The 23,935-nt window shown below is 44.1% G+C and overlaps 1 protein-coding gene across 2 annotated transcripts in view; it reads left to right on the top strand.

Annotated features, from left to right (window-relative positions):
• The first annotated feature begins 2,994 nt into the window (after positions 1-2,994).
• The window catches only part of LOC141078243 (uncharacterized), a 55,978-nt gene continuing 35,037 nt past the window's right edge, over positions 2,995-23,935 (top strand). For both annotated transcript variants that reach the window (XM_073565070.1, XM_073565069.1), the window contains exon 1: positions 2,995-3,054. The gene's annotated coding sequence lies outside the window, so the exon portion shown is untranslated. The remainder of the gene's footprint in view (positions 3,055-23,935) is intronic.

Genomic DNA, 23,935 nt, shown 5'->3' with positions numbered 1-23,935 from the left:
TTAGATGGATTACTCTGTTTTCTTTACACTGCAATGTCACATGTTTGTTATGTTAATTTGTGGAATCTTTCAATAAAAAGAGTTTTAAAAAAAATAAAATATTATATACATTCGCCTAAATATAATCCCTAAAGCCGTAATCTTAATCTTAAAGCCAGAAAGTTGCCATTTGAATTGACTTTAGTTTTGTGCCATGTCTGTTATCTGCTTTTTTTCTACAAAATTAAACAACTGAACACCCTCCAAGGTCAGTGATTCCATAACTTTTGCCAGGGGTTGTATAACAGATGTATGCACAGGAGAGTGAAGGATGGGGTTAAACCAAAGAAGGAGAAGAAAGGGAATTATCACACTCACAAATCCAAGCAATTGTCATAGAAAAATTCACCAACCAACTACTCAAATAACCACCAACACCTATACTCCCAGTCATCCAGCATAAGCCTTCTCTGATGATGTGTGTAGCCAGGGCCCAGATTATATATGTGGGATGGGCACAGCTGAGAGCCTTAGCTCCAGGGGCTCTTAACAGAGCAGATTAACCCCTGCACTTCCTAATGAAATTTACATTGTTTAATTAGAAGTTGAAGTGCTTCTATTCAGAGCAGGAGTAGGAGAAATCAGATGCTGTAGCTTTCTGGCTCCTATCTGTCGTGGTAAACCCGTGACACATGTCTACACTCAGGTTGGTCATCTGTTAACAGAAGGGTTTCCACATTACAGGTACCACAAAGGCTTTAGAAAAACAACATGGCTTCCCCAAAAAAATTTCAGCTAAATCTGCACTCCCAAATCCCATCCCCCCCTTCCTTCTGAGCCTAATAATGTGCCCAAACTACAGCTAGCATTACTGTAGTGAGAAGACCTACTTATTTTATGGGTGCGTGTCTCTAGAAGCATAAGCTGGGTACAATATATGGGCATCACAATGTATTGGATACTACAATGGTATATTTGGAGATTTCACTTTTTCAACATCCACTGCATGTTTGTTTCTGGAAATCACCTACTGAGATAAAGTCATCACTAGAGATGAGCAAATTTGATTGAGTCCCTGCTTATTTGGCAAGTTATAGCGCTTAACAAAGAAGCTGACCCCATTTTTGAAAACTACACCCCTCTGGGAATTAATTTACAGGTGTACTGATGACTAGAGATGAGTGAATTTGATCGGGTCCCTGCTTATTCCGCAAGCTATAGTACTTACCGAATAAGCTGCAGAGGGAACCTGGATACATCGATCGTGCCGGCTAATCAGCTGTTCGGCGCGACAGCTGCATGTGTCGCAGCTATTTCACTGTCACAACAAATTCATGGGGAGCCCAACACACAGGCCCTCCATGCATGTGTTGTGACTGTGACACAGCTGTGACACATGTAGCAGCGGATCAGCAGGCGGGCTCCATGAATCCGGGTTCCATCTGCAGCTTATTCGGTAAGCGCTATAGCTTGCGGAATAAGCAGGGACCCTATCAAATTCACTCATCTCTAGTCATCACTACACCTGTAACTTTATTCCCAGAGGGGTGTAGTTTCCGAAAATGGGGTCACTTGTGGGGGTTTCTGCTGTTCTTTTGGAAAACCTGCACTCCAAAACTCAAATAATGCTTCTTTCTTCCCTCTTTCCCAGCTACATATGGCGGGGTATTGTCCCGTTCAAGATAAATTTTTTCTTTTGAAAATGTAAAATTTGTGGCTCAAACAACATTTTGGTAAAAATTTTAATTATTTTTTCTTCACTGCCCAATGGTATAAAATTCTGCAACACACCTGTGGTGTTAATATGCTCATGGCACCCCGAGATGAATTCATTGAGAGGTGTAGTTTGTAAAAGGAGGTCAATTAGGGGGGTTCTACTGTTCTGGCACCTCAGGGGCTCTGCCAATGTGATATGTCACCATCAAACCGCAAAATCTGAATTCGGATATGGTGCTTCTTCCCTTCTGACCCCAAATAGTAGTTTCAAACCACATATTGGGTATCGTCGAACTAATGAAAAATTGCACAGCAAATTGTATGGTCCATTTTCTCTTTTTATCAGGGTTAACATGAAAAAAATGGAACTAAAGTAACATTTTTATGGAAAATAACTAATTTTTCATATTTTGCTTCCACTTTGTTTTAATTTCTGAAGCACCTAAAGGGATAAAAACGTTTTAAATGTGGTTTTCAATACCTTTCAGGGTGCAGTTTTTATAAGGGGATCACTTTGGTGCATTTTCTGACATACAGGCCCTTAAAAGTCACTTCAAATGTCAACTGGTCCCTAATAAAATATGGTAAGTTTTGTAGATTTTGTTGGAAAAAATAAGAATTTCTGTTCAACTTTTAATCCTCTTACATTTCTAAAAAAAAATGTTTAAAAAATGATGCTGATGTAAAGTAGACACGTGAAAAATGATATTTATTAATTACCGTATTTTGTGCAGTATGACTATTTGTTTTAAAGACATAAAAATTAAAAGTATTGTGAATGTTTCCAAATTTTTTGTCAAACTATTGATATTTTAAAAAATAAATGCAAATCCTGGTCAGATTTGAAAAATTTGGCCTGGTCAGGAAAGTGAAAACAAGCTTTGGGGTAATGGGTAATAGAATTTTACTATCATCCTGATTTCGGATGGGATTTTACCATCAAAGTACAAATAAAATAATTATCAGAAGTTGCAAAATTTTACTTTAGTTACAAATTAAAGGGTGGCACAGTGGATCAATGGTTAGCACTGCAGCACTTGAGTCTTGGATTTAAATCCCAACTTTGTCCATTGTACCAGTAAAGTTGCAGCATTAATGCGCAAACGAAGAAGTGTTCCTCAGTTATGAGTTTATTAATTTCTAACAATCTTCTGTAAATGTGTAACACATTGATATTTAGTGTCAGGTGACCTTCCTGTTATTTTATTGTCAATCATTGTGTGGACAACCATTAATGATTAAAGGTTAGAACATAAAGGAAGTCTCATTATCCTGCCCTTTCCACACACTATACACCAGACTCCTTGCTGAGAACACTTTCCTGCCTTATATTGTATATGTGATAATCTGGTCAGAGAGGTCTGTATGTTCATTTATTAATACAATTTTTTTTATTTTATAATGCGCTAACACATTCGGCAGCAATTGAATTGAAAAAATGCAGCCGCAAGATTATCTCTAAATTGTTGAATGCAACAAAATATGTTCTTCTATTGACATACTGCCTCATTACGATCGCTTTGAATGAACAGTACTTTCTTAGTATTTTTAGTCCATCTTGTATTCTTACCCAACCATAATATGTTTGTTTTAGGCTGGTTTTACACTTGCGTTATTTTGCGCTGTATTTTAGCGCTAAAAACGCATGCGCTTTTTTTCCTATATTTTGCATGGGATGCGCTTATGTGCGCATACACATGCGTTTGTATGCGTTTTTACGCGCATGTGTTTTTTTGTGGTGTGCGCTCGGGCGCACAAAATGCATCCTGTTGCATTTTTTGGGCGTCCGACTTGCCTCAAAAAAACGCATGCACGCGCAATGCGTTTTTTTACAGCAAGACACCCATTATAAGTCTATGGGTGCGCATTGGCATGCTCATGTATGCGTTTTTCTGTGCATGCGTTTTTTTGTTCCATTGGTTAGACAATGGAAATTAGGGGTTTGGGTTAGAGTTAGGGTTAGTTAAGGGGGTTTAGGGTTAGGGTTAGAGTTAGGGTTTGGGTTAGGGTTAGGGTTAGTATGGTTTGGTTAAGGGTTAGGGTTTAGGGTTAGTTAGGGTTAGGGTTTGGGTTAGGGTTAGTAGGGTTTGGTTAAGGGTTAGGGTTAGTATGGTTTGGTTAAGGGTTAGGGTCAGGGTTAGGGTATGGTTTGGTTAAGGGTTAGGGTATGGTTTGGTTAAGGGTTAGGGTTAGTAAAGTCATGGTTTGGGTTAGCGTGAGGGGCCAACTAATGTTGGGGAAAAACGCAAACGCGGTAAAAACGCACTAAAAACGCATACAAACGCATAAAAACGCTGCGTTTTTTTCATGCATGCTCATAAAAATGCTTGAAAAAAACACAGCATTTGTATGCGTTTGTATGCGTTTTTTCCATGCGTTTTTTTGCAGGAAAAACGAGCTGCAAAACAAAGCAAGTGTGAAAGTAGCCTTAGTCAATAGTTTAAAAGTGCATAAAAATAAAGTTTCTACAGATGTAGTCTTCTATATGGGTTAGAGCCTCATGAATAATTCTTTTTGTAGGCAGAGCCAGGATTAGGGGGCCAACTGTGAAATTGCCCAGTGCCACCAGCCTCAAGAGGGACTCCAGCAATAATGGAGCAGAGGGGGTGGTCGTCCCAGGCCCACACACATGGAGGGGTCTGCGCACAGCGACCACCTCTTACAACTATATCAGCTTTACTGTAGAGCAGAGGTACATGGTCTCCCTGCATTACTTCTGGCTGTTCTATAAGCCACAGGTTACTTTATAACTGCAGCCTACCGAACACCAAAATCACGCAAAGGACGATTGCATCCTGGCACTGGTTCCTTGGTGCTCGAATGCTGAATGTGCAATCCGATCCAGGGAGAGGTGAGTATATAGGGTTTTGTAATGTATAAGTCAGTACTTGTAGAGGAATGTGAGAGCCTAATTCTCTATATGGGGAACTGCGGGGGCTCCTTACTGTTTAATGGGACCCCATGCTGTATGTGGGGAGCTGTAATGGCTCTATACTTGTATATAGGGAGCTTTGGGGGCTATTATACTGTATATCGGAGGTGTTTATAGTGGGTTGTGTGGGCCCCATACTGTATATAGTGGGTGTGGGGGACATCATACTTTGTTTAGGGGAGCTGTGGGGGTCCATACTGTGTATAGGAAGGCAGGCAGGCAAACATTATAGTCATTATACTGGTATGAAGGGGGCTTCACACTGTTTAGGGAGCCGTGAGAACAGTATCTTGTATACAAGGGTCTGTGGTGGCCCAATACTGCATATAGGGGCTGTGGGTGACATACTGTTGTGTGGGGCTGTGGGGGCCAGCATATTGTAAATAGGAGGCTGTATGGGTCATTATACTGTATATAGGGAATGGTGTGTCCCATACTGTATATAGGAGAGCTATGGGACCCGTAATACAGCATATAGGGGAGCTGTGGTATATGTGGGACTGTGGGGTCCAGCATATTGTAAAAAGGAGGCTGTGTGGGTCATTATACTGTATATAAGGAGCTGTATGTCCCATACTGTATATAGGAGAGCTATGGGACTCATTATACTGTATCAAGGGGAGCTGCGAGAATATTATATTGTATATAGGGGAGCTGTTGGGACATTATACTGTGAATAGGGAGCAGGGGGCCAACAGATTGTATAAAGGGAGCTGTTGGGGATATCATACTGTATATGAAATGCTGTTGTGGACATCATATTATATATAGAGAAGCTGTGGGAAACATCATACTTTGTAAAGTGTAGCTATGGGGGCCATATTAATGTACATGGGGGCTGTTGGGTGCATTAGTGGAATTATAACTTTTTAGGGGCACTCAGAGGAGAATATTAAATGTTAAGTTGGCACTTTGGAGGCATCATTACTTTATATGGGCACTCAGGGTATTATAAGTGTCAGAAAGGCACAAGAGGCATTATTACTTTCTAGGGAAAAAATGTGCACACCTGGCAACATTTGCAAAACTACAGTATGTCAGAGTATGTCTTAGTGCGACACTATAGCGCAATTAGGTGCAAAATTGCAATGTAACACAAGTCACCATGTAGGCTTAAGCCCCCTTCTCACATAGCGAGATCGCTGAAGCGTCACCGATTTTGTGACGCAACAGTGACCTCGCCAGCGATCTCGCTACATGTGACACGCAGCGGCAACCGGCTCCCCTGCTGGATATCGCTGATCGTGCTTGAATGTCCTGGGCCATTTTTTCGTCGGCGACGTAGAACTCAGGGACGCAGGTGGGAATCGTCTGAAAAGCTGCTGTGTGACAAGGTACCATTGACCGGCGAGGTCGTTACACGGATCGCCGGATCATTGCTGCGTCGCTGAAGAGATCTGCCTGTTTGGCAACTTTCTAGCAACCATTTAGCGACGCACCAGCGATCCTTACCAGGTCGTATCATTGTCGGGATCGCTGGTGCGTCGCTAAGTGAAACGGGACACTTAGCCTAAGACCTCATATTGACAGGAATACTTCACCTCAGTTTGCGAACCTTGCAGAAATTCCTTTACAGTTCATAAAGAAAAGGTACTTACCTCCTCTGTCCATACAAAAATATGATGCTTTCTTTTCTTAAACTTTGACCTTGTGTAGTTTATTATGACTATAATTATAATTATCATCATTTTACAGTTCACAGCATGGGAGTTACTATGGTCAGAAAGGACCGGGGCCCAAGCCTCAAGACACATATTTTGCCACCATCCTCTTCCCCTCAAAAAAATAATAAAATAACATCACAGAGTAGTACGAGCTGTGGTGAAAGCACACACAAGTGGAAGAAAAAAATAGAAGGAAGAAAAATGAAACAATGATATTGCTCAACTAGGGGAAGGTGTGATGCCCGTTATTCAAATTTCCACCTACTGCTGCTTTGCAGCAATCCTATGTAACACTACAGATAACAGCAATAACACAGTGATAACTCTCTCAGTGTGAATAATCTAAAAGATGATATGTGCAGTCCTATGTAACACCACATATAACACTGTCGTGACTCTCTGAGTATAGATAATGTAGTAGATGCAACATGCAAGCCTATGTAACACTATAAACACTAGTGGCCTAACTAGAGTCGTATGGGCCCCAGTGCAAAATTTGGACCTGGGACCCCACCAGCATGCTGTTCAGATGTGCTGCCCCATGGAGTAATGTTCCTTATCCTGGCCCCTAACCTTTAATAATGTCACCAGTCCTGGCCACCTTCCTGTTATAATATCCACTATCTTGGCCCCCTTCCTGTAAAAATGTCCCCTGTCTTGAAACCCATCCTGTACTAATGTCACCGTCTTGGCCCCATCCTGTAATAGAGTTCCCGCCTTGGCCCCTATCCTGTAATAATGTCCCCCATCCTAGCCCCTTTCCTGTAATAATCTCCCCTGTCTGGGTCCCATCCTGAAGTGATGTTGCCATCTTGGCCCACATCCTGTAATATTGTCCTCGTTCCTGCACATTTTCTTGTAATAATGGCCCCAATCCTGACCCCTATCCTGTAATAATGTCCTTTTTCCTGGCCCCCTTCCTGTAATAATGTCTTCAATCTTGGCCTCCTTCCAGTAATGATGCCTGACATCCTGGCCTCCTTCCTGTAATAATGTCTCTTGTCCTGGCCCCTTCCTGTAATAATGTCCCCCATTTTGTAATAATGTCAGGTAGAATACACCTATATATAATAAAGGTATATTATACTATGCCCATATACAATACGTATATGTTTTATACAGTATATGCATGTACACTAGACCTTAATGGTTATTTATAGTAATTATGTGTATTCATGAATATATTGAGATATCATATATACATAAATATAGAAGTTCTAGTAGATGAAGGCAGTAGCGTAGCTACCACTAGGGCAGATGGCCCCATGCTCTGAGGGGGCCCACCCGGAGCTACACTACTCTAGCTGTATCGGCGTGCACAGCATGCCGATACAATTACATTCTGCGGCAGAGCAGGAAGAATCGATATCCCTACTCTGCTGCCCAGCCGCTATGGGCCCCTGAGCAGGCAGGGGGGCCCCAGTGCCAGCAGTGGGCCCCCACCTCACAGCCAGAAATGACGTTGCTGGGCTATTCTGTGCGCACAGGACCTGTCATGAGGTCACAGGAGGGGCGGAGTCAGGGGTCACATGATCAAGGGCCTCTGTGTGCAGGACTCTGCTGTGCTGGTTGTCATGGTGCTGGATGAGGGGAAGTTTATGTGTGGGGTCAGGAGGGGTTTACAGGGTGGATGTATCAGAGCTATGTGTGTACGAGGTGTACGGAGCGGAGCTGCGTGTGTATGACATGTACAGAGCGGAGCCGCGTGTGTATGAGGTGTACAGAGCAGAGCAGTGTGTGGATGAGGTGTACAGAGCGGAGCCGTGTGTGTATGAGGTGTACAGAGGGGAGCCACGTGTGTATGAGGTGTACAGAGCGGAGCCATGTGTGTATGAGGTGTACAGAGCGGAGCCGTCTGTATGAGGTGTACAGAGTGGAGCCGTGTGGGTAGGAGGTGTACAGAGTGGAGCCGTGTGTGTATGAGGTGTACAAAGCGGAGCCGTATGTGTACAAAGTGTACAGAGCAGAGATATGCGGGCATGAGGTGTACGGAGGAGTGGAGCCGCATGTGTATGAGGTGTACAGAGCAGAGCTGTGTTTGCACAAGGTGTACAGAGGAGCGGAGCCACATGTGTATGGGGTGTGCGGACCAGAGCCCTGTGTGTATGGGATGAGCAGAGCCGTGTGTGTACGAGGTGTACGGCGCAGAGCTGTGTGTGTACGAGGTGTACGGCGCGGAGCCGCATGTGTACGGGGTGTGCAGAGAGGAGCCACGTGTGTATGGGGTGTGCAGAGCGGAGCCATGTGTGTACAAGGTGTATGGAGCAGAGTCGTGTGTGTATAGGGGGTGTGGAGTGGAGCCGTGTGTGTACAGGGTGTACGAAGCTGAACCATGTGTGTACAAAGTGTACAGAGCTGAGCCGTGTGTGTACGGAGAGGAGCAGAGCCATGTGTGTACGAGGCTTACGGAGTGGAGCCATGTTTGTACTGAGTGGAGCCGTGTGTATGGGGTGTACGGAATGGAGTTGTGTGTGTACGAGGTTGACGGAGTGGAACCATGTGTGTACTGAGTAGAGCCGTGTGTGTGCAAGGTGTATGGAGCGGAGCCGTGTGTGTACAAAGCATACAAGTTGGAATCGTGTGTGTATGAGGTGTGCGGAGCTGTGCGGAGCTGTGAGTGTACTAGGTGTATGGTGGGGAGCATTCATACCTAACAAACGACCCGGATCCAGCGGGACAGTCCCGATTTTGAGAGCTGCCCCATTGTCCTGGCTGGGAGCTTACTTTCCCGTGGACAAAGGAGTACACGGCGGAGCCCCGAGAAGCACTTTAAAACTCACACAAGATGTTCCACTGGAAGTGATGTGCTGGAAGCAGAAATTAGCTAATTTCGGGAGGAGATTGTGACAGAATCATGGAGGCACTTCAGGGAATGCTTCAGATCCATCATCATGTCCTCTGACAGTGCAGACAGCGGGATCGCCTTGGAATCAGGGACGCCGGCCATGTGAGCAGATCATGATATGTCCTGCACCGGGAGGCTCAGGTGGGCACTACAATGGCAGCCGGGTTCCTATAGTATCTTTATAGAATCTTTCTTTCTCTCTCTCTCTGTTTCTTTCTTTCTCTGTTCTTTCTCTCTCTCTTTCTATAGGGGATGGGGGGTGCTGCCCTATACTACAGTCTGCCTATAGGGGATGGGGGGGCTGCCTTATACTACAGTTTGCTTATAGGGGATGGGGGGCTGCCTTATACTAAAGTCTGCCTATAGAGGATGGGGAGGCTGCTTAATATTACAGTCTGCCTATAGGGGGGTGCTGCCTTACACTACAGTCTGCTTATGGGGGCTGCAATATACTATTGAGTCTGCCTATGGGGGGCTGCATTATACTGTAGAGTATGCATATGGGAGCTGCATTATACTATATTGAGGACTATCTGGTGTATTATACTATATGGAGGCTATCTAGGGGGCCATCATACAGTGTGGGGATTACAGTGTTGGAGCCATCATTGGGGGATATTAAGGGGTCAGTATGTATACAGTGAAGGGGCATTATACTGTGTATAGGGGAGCTGTACAGGGGGGAGACTCAGGACATTAATAAATGTAAAGTGGGCACTTATTGTTACAGGGGAACTCAGGTTACTGTGACTGTCAAAGGGACACACAGGGCAATATTACATTTTAGGGGGCAAAATGTGGGCACTGTTTTCTAGGGCACTTGCACTCGGCATTACTATATTATTGAGGGATGCTTTAGAATTTAGAGGGCACACAGAACCACACAGTAGGTGCAGTAATAGGGACACATACGGCAGCAGCGGCTCAGCATTGGGGTATCAGCAGGATGAGGGGTTTGCGCAGGTTGGGGATTGATGGTGGTGGAAGTGAAACGTGTCTTTCTTGTATTCTCTGTAGCCGAGTCCTGGCTGGAGAATTGTCAGTGTCGGTCTGGGCCAGGTGGAAAAGACGTGAAAAGTGAACCACTCCATCAGAAAGAACATCAGCGGTAAGTCACCAACTATAACTGTGCAGTAATCCTATGTTTTGTAGGACTGGTATTTACCACTGACCATATGGCAGTAATATCCATGTTGGTCTTTATATAGAGATTATTTTCAGTAACAGCGCAGTCGTCTCCTACATTCACTATCAGGGTGTGTCAACAAGTTGTAATCAAAGTTACCCTTTAAGGGACCACTCAGAAGTTTTGCCCCCCCTGAACCAAAACCCTAGCTACGCCTCTGGATGAAGGGTATGGGGACAAGCAGGACTGCCACTAGGAATTTCGGGGCCCCATACTGGCAAAATTTTCTGGGCCCCCTTGAGACTCTGCCCAGGCTCCACCCCAGCCACGCCTCCACCCCCCAAACTGTCCACAACCCCACCGTTCCCTCTTGGAACATCTCCACTTCTCACCAATCACACATTAACAGTTCCCATCACCAGATCACATATATAACCAGAAGCCTTTGTTTTGGCCAAAAGATTTTTTAAGCTGCCACCACGACACGGTAGACTCTTTTGGCCGGGCCCTACTCTACTCTAACCTATTAAACATTAGTTAAAATATGCAATGCAATTTAGGGATATTTTTAAATTTTTAAAATGACCAATAATATCACACACAAGGGACAAATACCACCGTACCATGACCAGACACCATGTTACCACCACATAGTGACCTATAATACCACATAAAAAGAAAAAATACAGCCACACCATGTCCAGACCACATATTAAAATGACAGTGACTGAATAATTTCACATACAAGGGACAAATACCGCCACACCATAACCAGACCACATATTACCACCACATGCTGACCAATAATACCACATACAAGGAACAAATACTACCACACCATGGCCAGACAACATATTACCACCACTATGTGACTGAATACTACAATACTGATCAGTAATAAAAAAACCCACAATAATAATATCACCATATGTGCCATTATACGCAGGAGATCTGTACTTAGAATGCAGTGTCAGTGTAAAGGTAATACAGTGATCACTGGTGACATTGTACACAGAACCGCTGTATATAGTATACAGTGTATAGTATCAGAGTATAGGTAGCACACTGACATATTACCACCACTATGTGACTGAATACTATAATACTGATCAGTAATAAAAAAACACAATAATAATATCACCATATGTGCCATTATACACAGGAGATCTGTACTTAGAATGCAGTGTCAGTGTAAAGGTAATACAGTGATCACTGGTGACATTGTACACAGAACCGCTGTATATAGTATACAGTGTATAGTATCAGAGTATAGGTAGCACACTGACTCACCAGTGACGCCTCTAGGTGAAGTCTTTCATCTTCATCTAGCACAGATTGACATCACTTCTTCCAGCCAGGGCTCATCTCTGAAGGAAATAACACAGTTATCTAGAGCCCCTCTTGCAGAACACATTGCTTTTTTCCCAACTTCTACACTACACCAAATGAAGCAAAAAAGGCAACATAGTATCACTCTGCACAGTAAAAGGATCGCCTCCCCATTTAAAACAATATACTCAAAAAAAATACATAACTGCAATAATAATATCCCTTAATTAGCCCCTATGGTAATAATATCCCCTATCCTGGCCCTTGTGTGTCTCATCCTGGCTTCACCCATATGTTCTCCCATCCTGCCCTCATGAGTATCCATTGTGCCCCATATGATCTCCCCATCATGCCCCATCTGTCCCATGATCCTGCCCCATCTGTCCCATGATCCTGCCCCATCTGTCCCATGATCCTGCCCCATTAACCTGCACCATCTGTCTCGATCCTGCCCCATCTGTCTCCATCCTGCCCGATCTGTCTCCATCCTGCCCCATCTGTCTCCATCCCACACCATGTCTCCAATCATGCCCCCTGTGTCTCCAATCCTGCCCCCATATCTTTCATCCTGCCACCATGTCTCCCATTCTGCCCCCATATCTTTCATCCTACCATGTCTCCAATCCTGTCCCCATATCTTTCGTTCTGTCCCCGTGTCTCCATTCTTCCCCCTGTGTCTCCAATCATGCCCCCTGTGTCTCCATTCTGCCTCCTGCATCTCAAGTCATTCCCCCTATGTCTCCAATCATGCTTCCTGTGTCTCCAATCATGTCCCCTGTGTCTCCATTCTGCCTCCTGTGTCTCCAATCATGCCCCCTGTGTCTCGGTTCTGCCCCCTGTGTCTCCAATCATGCCCCCTATGTCTCCAATCATGCCCAGGCCCCATATCTTTCATCCTGCCCCGTCTCCCTTCTGCCCCATCTTTATTCTGCCCCCAGCAGAATGGACACTTGTCTCCATCCTGGTGGCTTGCTGCTTTCAATATAAAAAACCTTTCTCCTTGCCTTGCCACGCTCCTATGGTGAGCAATCTTCGCCCCAACCTGAAAGCGCGCACTCGCCAGCAAATGACGATGACGTCAGACACTGACGAGAAGCGCACTGACGTCAGCTGCCAGCCTCCTATTGGCTGGCGGCTTTAACTATTGCCATGCGGGCCCGGGCCCACACGGCAATAGAGTGGAACTGAACCCTGTGTCTCGGAAGCAGGTTTCAGTTACTGGGAAGACCCTCTTGTCCAGTGATGCGCGTGCATGGGCGTGGGTATCTGCGATGTGGTCTGGTGGTGTTTGCAAAGCCGACAGGACCTGCGTGACATAGACGGTCACGTGGTGTGGCAGAGTAAGGGGCGCCTCTTGGCGCCAAAACCTGCCTGTCAGTATGCCCTGGTCCACCCCTGGTGGGTGCAGATGAAGAGATGAAGGCCTTGCCCTTTACCATCAAATAACAATGGATGGGTGGAGCAGCTGGAGGTGGACTCACATGGCGGTGGGTGGAAACTAGAGGAGCAAGACGTGTTTAGCCGCGTCCCTCAGGATTGGTTGAAGGAGGTTGACGTAATGGAGAAGAGGGAGTCCGACAGCCAGTGGGGAGTGGAGCTCTCCCCTGCGGAGCCCGAGCTTTTCCAACCTCCGGGACCATAATGGGAAAGCATGGAGTCTCCCTCTCCGCCGCTGGAACCAAATGTTATGGTGCTGCGCCTCTTGGAATCGTGGCTTGTGGCCGCCGGTGCGGAGGAAGGCAACAGCCGTGGGTCCGGGGTGTGCAAGATGTACTACAGGGAGGTGGTGAGTGCACCTCGGCTCCGACTCCGCAGGGTTTGGCACACCCCTTCCTCGTCCGCTTACGAAAGTAGTCTCCAGGATGTATCGATTGGTCACCGGGTGCAGGGGACCGCGACTGAGGCCAACACCAGCACACCAACTGACATTTTCGGTGACATTCAGATCGAAGAATGTCGGCTCCCGTCCACGTCTCCGCTTTGTGGTGCTGCTGTCGCCCTGCCCAGGAGGATCCTGAAGTCCGCGGAGCGGAATTGTCTTCAGCCCGTACCAGGACATGGAGATTGAGAAAATACATATATGACATGGGCCTCTTCCCAGAGTCCGTACAGGCCCCAACATCGGCCGGCACCCGGAGATCTGACGGTGCTACGGTGGCACCATCCACATCGTCTGCGGCTGCAGAGATGACACTGGAGAGAGCGACACGTGGTGCATGCCATTGAAGTTTGCGAATCGTCATGTGTTATGCCTGTTACATTTAGTTTGACACACTGGGACTGTTCTGTGTTCCTGTGGCACTGTAGCCCCTAGAAGAAGTATCCCCCCACTTACGGTGAGCGGAAGCGGTTCGGCCTTTGGCAGCGCTGTAGATAAGTATTGCTTGCGGCATGTGTTTACGGCCTAGTGGACTGCGAGCTCGGGAGAAGATATGGAGCCTATGGACTCTTTGTTTTTTTTGTTGCACTTGTTGCACCTATTCTGCTGGAAACAGGAGAGACTGTCTCCTTAACCAGAGACCTCTGGAAAGTCTGTACTCCCCTCAAGGGAAGGAGGAGCACCTCTCCTAAGACTGCTTATCATTAAATCCTGGAGGACTGGGAACTAGGACTGTTGCCTGTGCGTCATGAACTGAGGTGCGTACCGAATGCGACTTATATTAAGCCAAATGACTTGCATTTTTTTTTACAGTTAAAAAAAGAGTTTTATTATTGTTTTTTTATCATGCCTTGGTCGAGGATGACCAAGTTCAAGGAAAGGAGGAGTGTAAGGGAGTGAGATATGATGCCTTTCTTGCTTCCCTTCCTCAGATTGTCCCTCCTATGTTATTGTGTATATATTGCTAAGTGATAATGTTTATGATAAATGTCTGCGGTACTGCTACATAGAAATACGTATTATCGCTCGTCTTTAATGGTATTGCCACACGTATGTGTTACCATTGTGTAGAAAGCTGTAACATATTGTCTTGTGTTGTGAGTTCATTTTCCTCTTCACCATTGAGGTCTGATGAACTCCCTCTTCTGGTGAAGGAAGGTAGTGAGGCTGATTACAAAGCACCTGAGCAGAATTATGATGACTGGGTGACTGAAATTGCTGACTGGATATAAGGCAGCCGACGCCTTTCTGCCTTGCGGGTGATTTCTCTGAGGGATTCTAGGAGACCAGACTGATTCCTGCTCCTCAAAAGCTAAGTTTTCTGCTCTGCTTTTTGCATTTGTGTTTTGGTTTTGTTTTGCCTTGTTTTTCTGGATTTCTGCCTTCCCCTGCTGGGTGAGCTGAATTCCTTTTTGCTCTGTTTTCTGAAAATACCCGAGTACTGATATAGTCTTTTTGAAGCCTAGCGTCTTCAGGGCTTTTTTTCCCTATCAGTCTGTTGGCTCTTGTTTTGAGAGGGTTTTGGCAGATTGCAGACATCAGCTTTTCTATTCTGTCCTATTTAGTTAGCTTGGGCCCCATCATTTGCTCAGCCTATCTTTCTGTCTGTGTGAGTGTTTTTTCATCTTGCTTCACCGTCATTATATGTTGGGGGCTGCCTATTGCTTTGGGGTCTGCTCTGGGGCAGTTTAGATTTCCCTTTCTGTCTTTAGGCTATGTAGTTCTCCGGCTGTGATCGAGGGGTCTAGGGCACAGTAGGAACCCCCCACGGCTACTGCTAGTTGTTGTTGTTAGGTTCAGGGGTCTGCAATCCGATAGCTGCCAATTACTCTGGTTTTCTGGACTTAGCTAGTATTTCTGTTTTTGCCTCCTACGGTGACTCATTCATAACAGTCTTGTGTTTCTGTATTATATTATTGCATAATATAGTGTGCCTGTTGTGCTTGTACAGTTAGGGTAAGTTAGTGCATCCTTTTGGGGGCATTAGAGGAGGGCACTTTAGTATATAGTTTACATAGTCATGGGTAAGTGTAGTTCTGCTGCGGGCCACTAGATGGGGCATACTAGTGGGCTCTAGAGGTATAGCTGACAGGACGTTCATAGAATTTAAGAGTAAGAGGGGCCGCCGGGTAGTATCGGGGACCTCGTAAGAAGTTAAGTCAGATGGGGCCAGGGTGCCCTAGTGTCCACATGGCCTATAGGCCCGGACAGCTTGCCAGCCACGCAACGTTCAAGCGCTGCAGCCCACGTTACCCACGGCCACTGTGTGTCATAGCAGTGGGCCAGTACAGAAACAGAAAGATGTGGCGACTTGTTGCCTGGGCTGATGCTTTTAGGGCAGGAGTCGGCTGGATAGCTGAAGTGAAGGAAGCTGGAGCTTCGACGAGTTTGGTACAGACGGGTCGGATGCTTTACCTGAGGCAACCAAACCTGGTGGCTGATGATTTTGAGTCTGATGTGAAACAGGCTGAAGGAATTGTCATCATGGCAATGTTAGGCCACAAAGAAACTGGGGAGCAGTCTAGGATGGTCCGGGCGTGTACTGCACAAGGGTAACAGTCAGAAAGGGAAAGATGAGGAAACAAGCAAATGTCACAATGTACCAACTGTGGATGTAACGTGTGGAGTACTCAGTAAAAAAAAGTGTTACAGTTGATTTGGACTGTGTCTCCATTGATGGGGGTCGCCTGAGAGAGGGCCCAGAGGAAGCTGAATCTGGAGATGCAGGTGTGCCAGAGAGAAGAGTACAGTTTTCTGTAGGGGAAGGACTGAACCTCGGTATTGAGCTTATCTGGGTCACGACTACAGTCCTGTCCTTCCCTGACACAGATACCGTCCTGCATAGGCTGAATGCAGGAGGCTCTATGTAACTGGCTGAGAAGATGACGACCCAGGGAGGAGCTACACTCACCAAGCAGCCTGAGTGCATGCACTAGAAGGACGGCGAGACAGCGCTGCTATGCTATGCTGCATGGCAGTGGCTTGTATTTGAATAAAAAAACTTTATTTAAAATTGAAACGTGCAGCCCTAGAGATTTGGGGCTTTGTACTTATGCTTCAGGGTAGACTCATGACGCAGATCGAAGTGCCTAGTGATGCCTCCAGTCCACAGTAAATGTGCAAAGGTAGTGGTCGTGGACAGTGGCTGTCACGTTCCTACCCCTGAAGACACCAGTCACATTAATTTTGTGTAATGTGAATAATGTCCTGTGTCTTTTGTATACAATGTATCATGTGTTGCTTTGGCTATATAATGTATAGTGTATATAAATAATCAATCCCAACAGAACAAGGAAGCATTGAGACAAAAAAGTAAAATAAATCATCTTTATTAACAAAAATCTAATAGATAAAAATGGAGATACAAACACAACAGATGCCTGTCTAAAAAGGTGATATACCAAAATCTCAGAGGGCTAGTGTCATCATATAATTCCTATCCTTAAATACTGATTGCCATTTCACTGCCAAAAAATTTTTTACTCTCAAATATAAAGCCTTTGCAGGAGTGTTCAACCCCACATAGAGCACACAAAAAACTGACTAAATCAAGATAGCAGATTAAATAGAAACAATATATTGATAAATATATGAAAGCCAGTATATGTGCCAATACAGATTACAGCTGTAAGAGGTCTAGGATAAACAAATGGAGCTGTACCTCAAAATCATGAGCTAAAAATACATTATACTGATGTATATAGTGTGTCAAAAAGACTATAGCAATATAAAGAGGGACGCCATTAGCATACGTCTCAAAGGAGTGAACACCTCATAATGACAGTAAGTGAATTAACAGCTAGCACAGAAATAGAGTATATATAGGTTAGTATCTATGCAATACATGACTAAAATAGCTTATGCAAATCACAGTTGTGAAGAATCTCTGGCTGATAACCTTGTAAATAGAGTTGCATGTCTCAAAGCAATCAATAAAGTGCCAAGTGCTGGTGAATAAATAGTATCAAGAGGACTACAACTTTATTCAAGGAGACACCATTGGCGTGTGTCTCATGAAGGCAAACACCACTAATTAGAGAGTGCGAGTCCCTGATGCACGTTTCGCGTACAGCTTCTTCTTGGGGGGATCATATACCCTGTATCTTCTTATGCACCCATGTCATCCTTTTAAATGCTTTGTTGTTATCACTGACTATTATCCCACCTGCTGCTATACCTTTGGTGTTTGCCTTTATAATTTGCATAAGCAATTTTAGTCGTGTATTGCATAGATACTAACCTATACATATTCTATTTCTGTGCTATTGTCACTAGCTAGCTATAATTTCACTTACTGTCATTATGAGGTGTTCACTCCTTTGAGACGTATGCTAATGGCGTCCCTCTTTATATTGTTATAGTCTTTTTGACACACTATATACATCAGAATAATGTATTTTTAGTTTATGATTTTGAGGTACAGCTCCATTTGTTTGTCCTAGACCTCTCACAGCTGTAATTTGTATAGGATCTTACATTAGCACATATACTGGCTTTCACATATTTATCCTGCAAAGGCTGTATATTTGAGAGTAAAATATTTTTTGGCAGCGATATGACTATCGGTATTTAAGGATAGGCATTATATGATGACACTAGCCCTCTGAGATTTTGGTATATCACCTTATTAGACAGGCATCTGTTGTATTTGTATCTCAATTTTTATCTATTAGATTTTTGTTAATAAAGATGATTTATTTTACTTTTTTGGCTCAATACTTCCTTGTTCTGTTGGCATTGATTGCTAATTTGGGAAGTGCCTCTCTTTAAGCCATTTGTGTGTAGGTTTACTGTATATAAGCAATTTTGGTAGTGTACAATATGGGAAAGCATAGGGTAAGACATAGATTAACACTTAGGACATAACATAGGTAGCAACCTTAGGGTGTAGTTAGGTAACATCCTTAGGGTTAGATAGTGTTAATGTTCTGGACTAGCCCATAGTGGGTGGGACTTAGTGATAGGGCAAATAACTGCTCAATACTTCCTTGTTCTGTTGGCATTGATTGCCAATTTGAGAAGTGCCTCTCTTTAAGCCATTTGTGTGTAGGTTTACTGTATATAAGCAATTTTGGTAGTGTACAATATGGGAAAGCATAGGGTAAGACATAGATTAACACTTAGGACATAACATAGGTAGCAACCTTAGGGTGTAGTTAGGTAACATCCTTAGGATTAGATAGTGTTAATGTTCTGGACTAGCCCATAGTGGGTGGGACTTAGTGATAGGGCAAATAACTGCTTCCTGTAGATAGTGAGATAGAGATAAGTTCAAGTTGAAGTAATAAGTGTCTGTAAGCATTGCTACCGTTTGGGTGAACTACGAACTATAAAAGGAGATGATAAGTGCAAGGAGTGGGTGGTCCCGAGCGATAAATTCAGGGTGCCATTAGTGGAAGAAATAGGACATGGAGTCAATGAGCAGGTAGAGAGACTTGCTGATCAGGATGGTGGCGACAAGCAAGGCTGTGACTTATTAGGGCATAACATTGTGATCACCGAAACTGAGGTAGACTACAGTGGGAGGAAGCCATGTGTGTGAAAATGTGTCACACTGTGATGGAAACATCCTTAAGGCCTGTTTCACACTTCCGTTTGTCAGTATCCGTCAAAATCCGCCGTTTTGCAAAACAAACCGGATCCGCCATTTTGCTTGGCGGATCCGTTTTTTCCCCATTGAGTTGCATTACCGGCGGATCTTGACGGATGGCCATCCGTTGGATCTGTGTTTTTGCGGATCCGCCAAATTTTTGCCGTCTCTCTCTCTCCTTTCCCGGGCTACGGTTCCTTTAAAATTCTTCCTACATCAGATCCATTAAAAAAACGGTCCGGAAGCATCTGTTGTCATCAGTACTACAACGGATCTGCTTTCCGCCATTTTGGTGGATTTAAACTGATGCTAAAAATTGAAGTGTGAAACAGGCCTTAGGCTATGTACCCACGTTGCAGAGATACTGCAGAAATTTCCAAATTTCCGCAGCATTTTCGCAACTCCCGCCGTGGGAAAAACGCATTGAATTCGCATGCGTTTTTCCTGTGGAAAACAAGCGTTTTTAACGCGATTTTCACGTGCAGAATTCAAGCGCATTCGAAGCGATTTGAAGCATCACTTGGAATGTGATTGACAGGTTGGTCACACTTGTCAAACATAGTGTTTGACTAATGTGACCAACTTTTTACTATTGACCCTGCCTATGAAGCATCAATAGCATAAGATATACTTTAATGTTAAAAATAATTAAAAAAAAAAAAAAAAAATTGTGATATTCTCACCTTCCGGTGTCCCGCGCAGCGTTCCCAGGCCTCAGCAATGCTCCCGTTCCCAGCGATGCCTTGCGACAATGACCTTTGATGATGTAGTGGTCTTGCGATACTGTAGCGGTCTCACGAGACCGCTATGTCATCACAGGTCCTCTCCGCAAGGCATTACTGGGAACGGGAGTTGGCGGGAGCATCGGTAAAGCTGCGCGGGACGCTGGAAGGTGAGTATAACCCGATTTTTTATTTTTTATTCTTTTGTTTACAGGGATATGGTACACAGGGCCTGGAGGAGAGTCTCCTCTCCTCCAGACCCTGGGTACCATCCGCACATGAGACGCTCACTTTGCGCATGGTGGGCATAGCCACATGTGGGAAGTAAGTGGATCTCATGCATTCCTATGTGTGAGGAATCGCGGCAATTCTTTGTGGAATCGTGGTGATTCTGCAAAAATATTGAGCCTGCTGCGTTTTTTCCGCTAAGCGATTCCACCGCGGAAAAAAATGCAGCATTAGCACAGCATGTGCGGAATACCGTAGGAATGCATGGCGTGCGTTCTGTATGTGTTTTCGCAGTGAAAAATGTGGCAAAAACGCATACAATCCGCAATGTGGGTACACAGCCTAAGACTTCATATCCACTACTCCTTGTAAGTAACCCTGTCACTAATTAACCCTGTCACTGTTACTAATTAGTGATGAGCGAAGGTGCTGGGATAACGTGTCATCCCAGCATGCTCGGGTGTTATTAGAGTATCTTAGGCAAGCTTGGATAATATGTTAGAGTCTCTGCGGTTGCATGTTTTGCGGCAGCTAGACAGCCTGAACACATGTGGGGATTGCCTGTTTGTTGACAGCCGCAAAACATGCAGCCGCAGGGACTCAAACACATTGTCCGAGCACGTCCAAGATACTCGAATAACACCAATAACACCCGAGCATGCTGGGATAACACGTTATTCGAGTATGTTCGCTCATCTTTACTACTAATCAGTGATTCTGATGCAAGACTGATGATGAATAGATGCACTAAAAGGCCTCACTCTCATTTCAGTACTGGTTCAGAAGTCTTAATTTTTTAAGGTAAAATCAGGAGACAGAAAGCATATAATAGAATATATAACACGAGCAGTGAGTTACTGAGTAGAGTATGTGAACCTGTAATGCATTTGTCAGTAACAAATAGTTACCACTAGGAGGTGCTCTAACGTCAGCAATTGCAAATGGAGGTTTTACTTGTAAACAGGGAAACTACTTTTGGTACACTGCTCATATTACATGACAAGGGGACATAAAAACAGGTGAGTTACTTACGCCAGTGCAAGGCAGGCACAGAAATCCTCAGCTATAGTAACAAGCTAGTCACATATTCTATATTCCGCAATGACACTAATCAAGACCATTGTAGCTTGTAAAAAGGGATACATGTCAGATTTGTGTATAAAGTGCACTATCCTCCGAAATATTAAGATATATTCTTTGGCCCTAAAAAGACACACTCTGTGGCAGCTCTGGCCTGTAGCACGTGTACTTCAAGACAAAATCTATTGGTAGATTAATACATGTATGTTGTACCATCCCACACCCTTCTAAGGCCGGGGTCAGACTTGCGAGAAACTCGCACGAGTCTCACACCTCAATACCCGGCACTGCCGCCGGCACTCAGAACTGGAGTGTGCGGCTTCATAGAAATACATGCAGTCGCACACTCCGGTCCCGAGTGCCTGAGGCAATGGTGGGCATTGAGGCAAGTCTGACCCTGGCATTAGGCTTGGACTGGCCCACGGAAGAGCCGGTGAATTCCCCAATGGGCCCTTGTGCAGCAGTGCAACAACCAACCGCTTACCTGAGCAGTGTTTGACACAGTACACTTAATACAACATATAAAGAAAAGGATAGGGTCTCATCATTTATTTAACAAACTCCCCAGTTTAATATTTTATAGAAGCAAAAGCCATTTGTTAACCAGGTTCAGATAATATTGTATATAGCTGAGCAGTGGGTCCCAAAGTCAATTTCACTGGTGAGCCCTTGGCAGTCTGACACTGGCCCTTCTGAGAGAAGGCATTGAAAAGGTGTTTTATTGTTGTCATTCTCTTTACTCCTTCTTGGTTATTAAAATACTACTTTAAGTTCAACATTGTAAGTTATAATTATCTATCATATTAATATGCAATAAGACAAATGTATTAAAGGGAACATGTCACTGACAAATACACTATTTTCCTATAAATATAGTAGTCTGCAGGTTCATGGCACATTAATCATGTATGTCTGGTTTACTGGAGCAGCAGAATTCCAAAAAAATGAAACTATTCCCCCTACTGCTGTTCGCTTCCAGTCATCGGGGAGGTGTAGAGTGCTGTAACAGTCTCCGCTCCCTACACAGGGAGCATGCTGTGATCACTCCCCTGCACCTTATGTGAACCCTACGCTGCAGAGCAATGTCATTGAGCAGGGAAATTGATCAAAGCGTGCTCTCTATGCAGTGAACGGTGACAGTCATAGCTCCCTGCACTAACCCATCTACTGGTAGTAAGCGGCTGCAGGGAGACTATAACTTCATTTTCTCTTGGTAACCGCTAATCTAGTAAGGAAGGCAGACGAGACTAAAATGTTATTTACCTGCAGATTACCACTATATGTACAGGTAAATATTGTTTTTGTAGATGATAGATTTTGTTTAACTTTACTGGCAGGTAATATAAATGATGGATTAACTGGTTGTGAATTACATTTTTTCTTGGTCGAACTCATTCATTGCCAGCCTGATCGATTATAAGTGATTGTCCACCCCTGAAATGTTTGGAAAAACCATCCAGTATACTTTAGCATAAAAAAGTAAACTATGTTTACCTTAACGATCCCCTATAGTTACTCTTCCAAGGTTACTCTAGTCCCAAACGTGTCTATATACTTACCGTACTACTTTTTCTAAAAATACACATAATTTAAGCAGCCCACCACTGACTTGCTAGTTTCTCCTAAGGCCAGTGAATTTCAGGAGTGAAAAGCCTTTTAAAGTTGGTTCACACTACCGATTTCTTAATGTTTGATCAGAGTAACTAACATCTCCAGCTTCTCCATTCTGTCAGTTAGTGAAAACTGTACCACACTCGCACGGACCCAAATACATAAGTATGGTGGGTAAAGGGTTGGCAATCACACTAAATAGTCACTTTGGCCCATAAGAGAAGACCATTACTATTAAAGACCCATGAGGGTTATGAGCTCTGCTGGAGATTTTGCATTGGGACCCAAGATTCATGTGATGCCCCTGCCTTTTCTTGTAGGTGGGCACTTTATCTGTGAGATCAGGACAGGTCTTCTCCATAAAGTGTAAGGGTAGGACTCTATCCTGTAGCTTTTTTCTCAAAGGCATTTTCCCACACTAAGAACTATTACAACATCAGTGACAGAAAACTTTTAAACATAAAGTTAGAAGTGGAGGCATCTGTTGGGTGGGGATTCAACATCTGTTGACCTGCATCAAGTATTTGCTTGTTCTCCAGATTCCTAAATGAATGAATTCTCTCCAAGCATATTTCTTTGCTTTCATTCCTCTCTCACTTTATTGTCAATGATTTGAAAATTAATCAGACTATAATGTATACATTATTGAACGATACGATACATAGATACATACGATACATTATTGAACCTTGCATTTTGCTTGCAGCTTCTCTCATGCTTTGCATCGTTTTCTAGAGAAGGACTTTTTTTACGTCGAATTTGAGAAAGCTGATTTTCATCTGTGGCCACTTCTCCAAACTTGCTGGTATTCCTGGGTTTTGCAAGTCATTGAACTTCTTAACTAGTCATTACTGGTGGACTTCTCCATTTTTAGAGATCAAAAACTTTATTGTAGCTTGTCCCTTCTGTACCCAAAACAAAGATTTACACCAAAGACCTGTTAGATTGTTACACATTTTACCTATTCTAGAATCTCCATTGACCTATGCTTCTATTGCCAAAATTGCACTGGTCACACAGTAATATTACGTAATATGACAGTTTCTTGAAAATTGCATATTTTATCCAAATATCTGGTCTTTCTTCTGCAATCTTGTCTTCCATTTTATAAAGCATGTTTTCCATTTTCATGGGTTTCCTAAGGACATGGTGGGTGATAGAGGGGATCTGTTAACTCTTTTTTTCAGATTCTGACAAATAGACTTTGAAGTTGCTAGATGTTATAGCTTCCATC

Source organism: Dendrobates tinctorius, unplaced genomic scaffold (genome assembly GCF_039654945.1).
Source record: "Dendrobates tinctorius isolate UK_male_01 unplaced genomic scaffold, ASM3965494v1 ptg000528l, whole genome shotgun sequence".
Classification (NCBI taxonomy): Eukaryota; Metazoa; Chordata; class Amphibia; order Anura; family Dendrobatidae; genus Dendrobates; species Dendrobates tinctorius.
The sequence above is the reverse complement of the archived record's forward strand: the minus strand, read 5'-3'. Positions and strand labels throughout refer to the sequence as shown.